A 7,035-nucleotide genomic window follows, 5' to 3' on the forward strand; every position below is an offset into this window, starting at 1 on the left:
CAGCAGGCCTTGGTAAGGGCACTGCTGTTGTTGTTGTCGCTGGTATTTCACGCTGTTGTTGTTAGTGTTGCGCGCTGCTGTTGTTGGTGTTGCTCCTTCCGCGGTCGCTGGCGCTTTGGCGCGCTCGGTTGCCGCTCTTTGGGCGGTTGATAGTTGCCGCTCCCTGGGCGGTTGCTGGTGACCCGGGTGATTATCCCAGTTGCTGTTGTTGTTGTTGGTGCCGACCCTTCCGCGGTCGCTGGCGACTTGGCGCGCTCGGTTGCCGCTCTTTGGGCGGTTGCTGGTGTCCCGTGTGCTTACCCCGGTTGCTGTTATTGTTGTTGGTGCCGCTCCTTCCGCGGTCGCTGGCGCTTTGGCGCGCTCGGTTGCCGCTCTTTGCCGCTCCCTGGGCGGTTGGTCCTAGAGGGGTTAAAGGGCACCTGACTGAGCACGATCTCGCTGGTTGTTATGCCATCAAAGCTGGTGGCCCGCCCCTGCGTTCGTGAATCTGCTGCCGACAATTAGTTGTGCTCGCCAAGGTATACTCGGCGTAGCCTCTAGCTTTCCCGATATCTTTTTTAAACTTTATTTTTTTTTGTTGAAGCCATTTTCCGCAATTTCCGCACTACTGACACCACCGTTTTTGTCGAGAAATCATTAAAATAATTTACAACTTTCACAATTAGGTACGAGCGAGTATTGCCCGCTGTTAATTTCAGAATGTCAAATGGTTGACTGCGGAGTTGCCAACGGGCTTTTATACCCTTGCGCTGCGGGAATATTAAATTTGGAAGAATAGCGGGCACTGCGTCATTTGGACTAGCTCCGCTATTCTTCCAAATGGAATTTGCCGCAGTGCAAGGAGGAATATCAAAAAAAATCCGGGGTTTCCGTGACTCCTTTGCAAGTATTTTTACCGGACTTAACCGCAAAAAAAAATCTTTGAAAATAGTTAGTTTACACATTTGACAGTTTCGTGGTGAATACGAACGTCAGAATTTTATCAAGCTCATGTGCTAGGTAAAATTTGTCAGCTTCTAAGTGTAATCAGCCTTATCATGAGTTTCATATTTTCCGAACCGGTTCACTTTTCAACTTTTGGTTTCCATGTATTTACTATGGGCGGATGAACAATTTTCTGACGAAACGCAGGATAAGGCAGAATATTTAGTCTAAGAGCCGGTGGTTGACCGACCTTCTCCGATCTGATAACTCGATGAGACATATTTTTTATCAAATATAATTTATAAACAAATATGCCTATGATAACTTGCCTATCGAAAAGTGTTCATAGCTATTTTTAATTTAATTAATTTTAATCAATTTTCTTTCATCACCTTCAGTCTTGTGATAACCGAATAAGTTTTATCTCAATTGATAGTTTTTAACACACAGACTATGCCTAGGTAGGCTTGCCTACTTATTTCTGTGCATGGCTACTTGGCAAGTAGATGTGAACAGGCATCGAAATTGATATCATAGGTAAGATATTTTAATTACAAACCCAATCATATAGGCTTGCCTGTAAAAGATCGTACATAAAATATTATTGCCAAGCTATAAAATTTTAGAATTTTAGCTATTTGATTGGTGCGACAGAGATAGTAGAGCGTCCGAGGTCCGTGTGATAGAACAGGAAACAACATAGCAGCCGCACGCTGCCTGACTGCTGAATGTACCCGAGAGCGCTTTTTGGTGTACATATCAGTGACAGCATTTATTTACACTTGACAGTAATTTTGAACTCTAATTTATTGTGACTCTAATTTCGATTACAATTTTTGTATTATTTCACACTATATATACTTACAACTATGAAATAATCCAAAATAAACAATTTAATATATTAATAAATGAAAAAAATTAATTCAACAAATTTTTTTTTCTTATTAAAGCTAATTTACAAAATTCAAAAATTATACACAAAATCTATATTCTTTATTTAAAATTAATTAAAAAATAATTTATTTATTATTTAAAAATAAATAAATGCCGCAAAGCGGGATAGAATAAGTGTTACTTTTAAAATTTTATTATAATAAATAAAAAAAGTCATCAATATAGAAAAATAAAATTTAATACATTTATGTTGTTAAAAGCGTTTACTACAAAGCATACAAAATCAGGGACCGTAACGGTAATAACTTTTATTATAAAAATCACTTTTAATCGTTATTAACTGAGTTTCATTTTTTATTCAGAAAATAATCGTTATGTTTTAAGCTTTATTTTTGGCTCGAAAAAGAATCGTTACGTTTTAAGTTTTATTTTTTGCTCATAAAATAATCGTTACGTTTTAAGTTTTATTTTTTGCTCGGAAAATAATCATTATTTCTTGAGATGTATTTTTTTGCTCAGAAAATAAAAATTAACTTTTACGTATGCGTATGCGCAGAATAGACAGGGGACGGCTGCATTGAACTTTTAACGCCACTGTGGAGTGGGTAATGAAAATACAGAGAGCAAGAAACAAGGGCAGCTACAAAACCACAGACACTAACAACCTATACTGAACCTGAAGAACAGGACAAAGTTTAAGATAAATAAAAAGACAAGGTTAAAGATAATGATGAAGATGAAGATGAAGATGAAGATGAAGATGAAGATGAAGATGAAAAAAAAATTTAACTCAAGAAATAACGATTATTTTTGCCTCGCTAGGGCAGGCACCTTGTCGTTGGTGCGGGGGCTTAGCTGCATCACCAATCAGCCCTCTTCTGGTTTGAGGTAACGCGGATGTGCAGGCCTCCGCGCTACCTTCTCTCTAGACTTGGGCTGCTGGAGTACAGTGACCAAGAACTGCCACCTCCTAATCCAAGGTGTTAAGCGACACCGTGCCTATTGGACGGTTTGCAGTCAGGAGGGTATAAACCGGCTGTAGTATAACGGCGCCTTTCCGACACCGGGCCGCATCGGGGAGTAACCGTGGCCTTACCGCGACAAGGGGCGCTTGCGCGGCGGACTTTTGAGATCCCCTACAAAAATTTGGACCACTGAGCTCCCTCGTCGAGCAGGCGGTCGTACGAAAAAGATGATGACAACAAAAAACACCAACCTAAAAAAACCAAAAAAACTACAGTAACAACAACAGCACGTACAGCAACAACAACACCCGCGGCTTCAAAGGCGGGGGGTACAACAGCAACCCACACAATAGAAGCACAAGAGACGCCAAGGAACAGCAGCACGCTAGAGGGACCAAGGAGTGTTGGGCGGAAGGGCAGTTTCCTGGACCAACTAACCGCCGAGGAAGCAGCGCAGTTCATTGAACACGCAAGGGACGACGAACAGCCAGGAACCAGTGCAGATTCGCTGCGTAGTATGGGCCAGAATAAAAGAGGGAGGAGAAAGAGAGACTCCTAGGTCCCAAAGCAGCAGCGCATCAGTAGCGTCCGACGACTCCGGGTGGCAGAAGCCACCAGCCGGCCAGGCCAGCCGGGGTCACTAGAGGACTGGTGTCGCGAGGGCCTGAGCGGCTCCGGGGTTAAATGGTACCTCCGGTACCTCGAGCAGGGCAAGTCCCAGTTGAAGCCAGAGCTATGACGGGGGTCAGAATCGAGATAGAGGATGAGGGACGTTAGCGCAACAGAAAAGACGACAAACCCACACCTGCTGATAGGTGGAGCACAGAAGCGGGAACCCACAGGCTCTAACAAAAGGTGGAGCAACCAAGTCACTCCGCCAGAGACACCGACACCAAACGGCAGCGGGAGCAGCCACCCCCTCCGAATTCATGGTCTCGGAGCCTGGCTGGGCCGATCGAGCAAGGAGAGGCGCAGGCGGGTGCCACTCAGCAGTCCAGCTATTCGGAAGCCCTCAAGGGCATTCGGGTAGCGGTGCTGCCTTGTGAGTACCCTGCTGCTGCCCTGAGCTCAGAAGACCTAACCAGACTCCAAGATGCCATCATGGACGAGCATTTTAAAGGATCGTCGCACCCGCTGGCGTTCTGTGGGGTGTACTTTAGGTCCGGTGTGCTTCTGGTCGACTGCAGGGACGAAAGAACAGCAACCTGGCTGGTAGAGAAAGCACCGGCACTTGAGGGCTGGAAGGGACCCGAGATGTGCACGAAGAGGGGGATGACATCCCTCCAGTGCATAACATCACGGTGTTTCTGCCAAGGAGCGCCGACAAATCGGCAGAGTTTGCGCTGGGCTGCTAAAAGCGCAGAATGAGGGCAACCACATCTCTGTATGGAAAGTAGTGTCCAGCTCCGTAGAGGACAACGGGCTCAGACTATTTCTGGGCATAGATGAAGAGTGGTTCGTCAGCATCAAGAGGGCTGGCTTTAATTTAAATTACAGGTTCAGTTTCGTTACGGTGAGGCCGTGGCGACAAAAGGCAACAGGTAGCAAGGAGTCGGAGTCGCAGGAGACCCAAATTGACGCTGCTGCCGGCTCCTCTGCTGCCCAGATGACCGAGTCGACCTCGAGCTTACCGGAGGAACAGCCACCCCCCACACAGACACCAGCTCCCGCAAGCACGCCTGTGCCAGCCACAACCACCATGTCAGCGGAAGACGTTCTCTCCACGCAGGAGCTGCTATCAGGCATAGACTTCAGGCGACTTGAGCTCGACAAGAGAAGCGAGAGCGAAGTACCGCTCTCCGATCTCGACCAGCGCCAGCTATGATTACTCGGCACTTGGCAGTAGCCCAGGTCAACCTGCATCACGCGGTGGCTGCTTCGGCGGTCATCTCCAGCAGGTTCGCTACGGACGACCTGGGCATTCTACTGATCTCAGCCCGTTGACCTACAGAGGCCAGGTTAGGGGCCTCAACCGCAACAACAGCAAGGTAATTTGGGACCTCTCCTGCGGCAGGCCCAGAGCATGTGTAGTGCTTAAGAAGAACATTGATTACTTTTGCATTACAGAGTTTCTAACCCAGGACTTGGTCGCAGTGCAGACGATGCTTTCGATAAGCGGTAGATACTTAGAGGTGGTGTTTGCCGCGGCCTACTTTCCGGGGGACAGCAGCTATGCCCCTCCACAAGAGTTGCAGCAGTTAGTGGAGTTTTGCAGAAGGAGACGGCTCTACCTCATCATGGAGTGCGATGCGAATGCCCACAATGTTGAGTGGGGCAGCACGGATACAAACCGCAGAGGTGAGTGTCTCCTAGAATACATTTTAATTGAGGAACTAAGCATCCACAATGTCGCCCAAACACCGACATTTGTTACGAGGGCTAGGGAGGAGGTACTAGACATCACGCTTAGCAACAGATTGCCCAGTCCTCTGGTCACCCAGTGGAGGGGGGGGGGGGGGGGGTCTCGTCGGAGCCCTCACTCTCAGATTATAGGATTATCCAATTTGTACTAGGAGTAGAAGTCAAATCAAGGCAGGCAAACAGGAACCTCAAGAAAACCGACTGGGTAAAGTACAACGAGACTGTTATGTGACCAGCTAACGGGTCGATACCCATGACTAAAATTATAGTCACCAAGGAGCAAACTGCCGGTGGCTGTGTCCAGTACCTACGCCGTGTGCACTCGCGTTTTAGCCCGGAGTTTAAGCTGCGTGGAGTTCCGTTCACGCAATCACTGGACGAGCAGTGCCCCTACCCAGGCCACCGTCATAAGCAGAACTTCTATTGCACACTAACATAAAAACATATATACAAATTAATAAACCAAAACCAACAACAAAGACAATTATCCCTCAACTCTAAGCCTCCGTTTGACCGGCAGCCGCTTTAAAGAATGTGTGGCTGCCTCTAAACCCTCCCAATCATTGGCCTTATCGATGTCATAAAGGCCCCACAGAACCCCCACACTTTCCCTAGAAATCAGACTATAACGATAAATTACCAATTCATATTAACAAATTTATTACTCTCAATCCATACTAAATAAAGATATCCTAACATTAAGTTGAAAAAAGGAGATTCTTTAATTATATCCAAAAACCAAATTAAAAATTAATTATAATTAAATTTTATACAAAAGAAAATTACTTTTAAAACTTAAATCTATTATACGTATATTAATAGTTTTCAGCGGGTGTAGATTTAATTTGTAAACCTGACCTACCTCAACGAAAAGTATCTATATTGTCATTGACCCTACACAGAGAAATTTTCGTTTTCAAATTTGTGTGGAACGTTTTACTTTTAAAAACGTTTTGACCCAGGTTTTGCACCTACAATATTTATTTAAATTTTGAGAACGCAAATTTTCAGTTCAATTTCCAAAATCCATATTTTGATTTTTGATACGAACATTTTCAAATCGTTTTTAAAAACGATTGTTTGATAATTGAATATGCGTATGTTGAAATTAAATCCTAAAATGTTTTTTTCTTAATTTGCGTTTTCAAATATGATATTCAAATTTTAGTTTTATTAAATCACAACAATTTGTTTGGTACACACATTGTCAAAAATATGTTGATATACATATACTTATAGATAAGTTACAACATTTAGTAAATGAAATACGGATGTTTTACATATTACTATATACATACATACATAAATACATACATACAGATGTTTCTGCCTTACTTCCAAGCTGGGCCTGCTAATTTTGCTTCTCGCTGGTCAAATCCTGTAATTTAAATTAAGAAAGTTTTAAATTATTATTTAATAACCCATAAGAATTTGTTTAAGTTACTCTTAACAAAGCTTTTTTCGGTCAAAGAAGTCCACCAATGTCCCTTATATGTAGTTAGGGGTTAGAATGGCAGTATTGTTTTTATATACTTCATCGCCTTTTCTGAAGATTGAAGTAACTTATTTATCTTAACACATTTTTTCCAACAAATGATGCAAACATATGAAAGTTTTTCATTATAACTAGGTAGCTTTTTAAATTCTAATGCAAAACATTTTAGTTTTAAATATTTTTCATAGCTAATTGACTGAAAATTAATTAACGTTTTTATTTTGTCTAGTTTTATTTTGCTTGTTGAAAACTGTGTCGCACTTCAAATTGTTGGGACAAAGTAAAAAAGTGAATATATTATAACAAGCGTTTTTATAACGATGAGTTGATGATCAGTTTCAAAATTATGTTTTTATTGTTGGTTTGTACTAGGCTATTTTGATCAATTTGGCTTAT

This window comes from Rhagoletis pomonella, unplaced genomic scaffold, assembly GCF_013731165.1.
Source record: "Rhagoletis pomonella isolate Grant_MI unplaced genomic scaffold, Rhpom_1.0 Rhpom_scaffold_00003, whole genome shotgun sequence".
In the NCBI taxonomy this organism is placed as follows: domain Eukaryota; kingdom Metazoa; phylum Arthropoda; class Insecta; order Diptera; family Tephritidae; genus Rhagoletis; species Rhagoletis pomonella.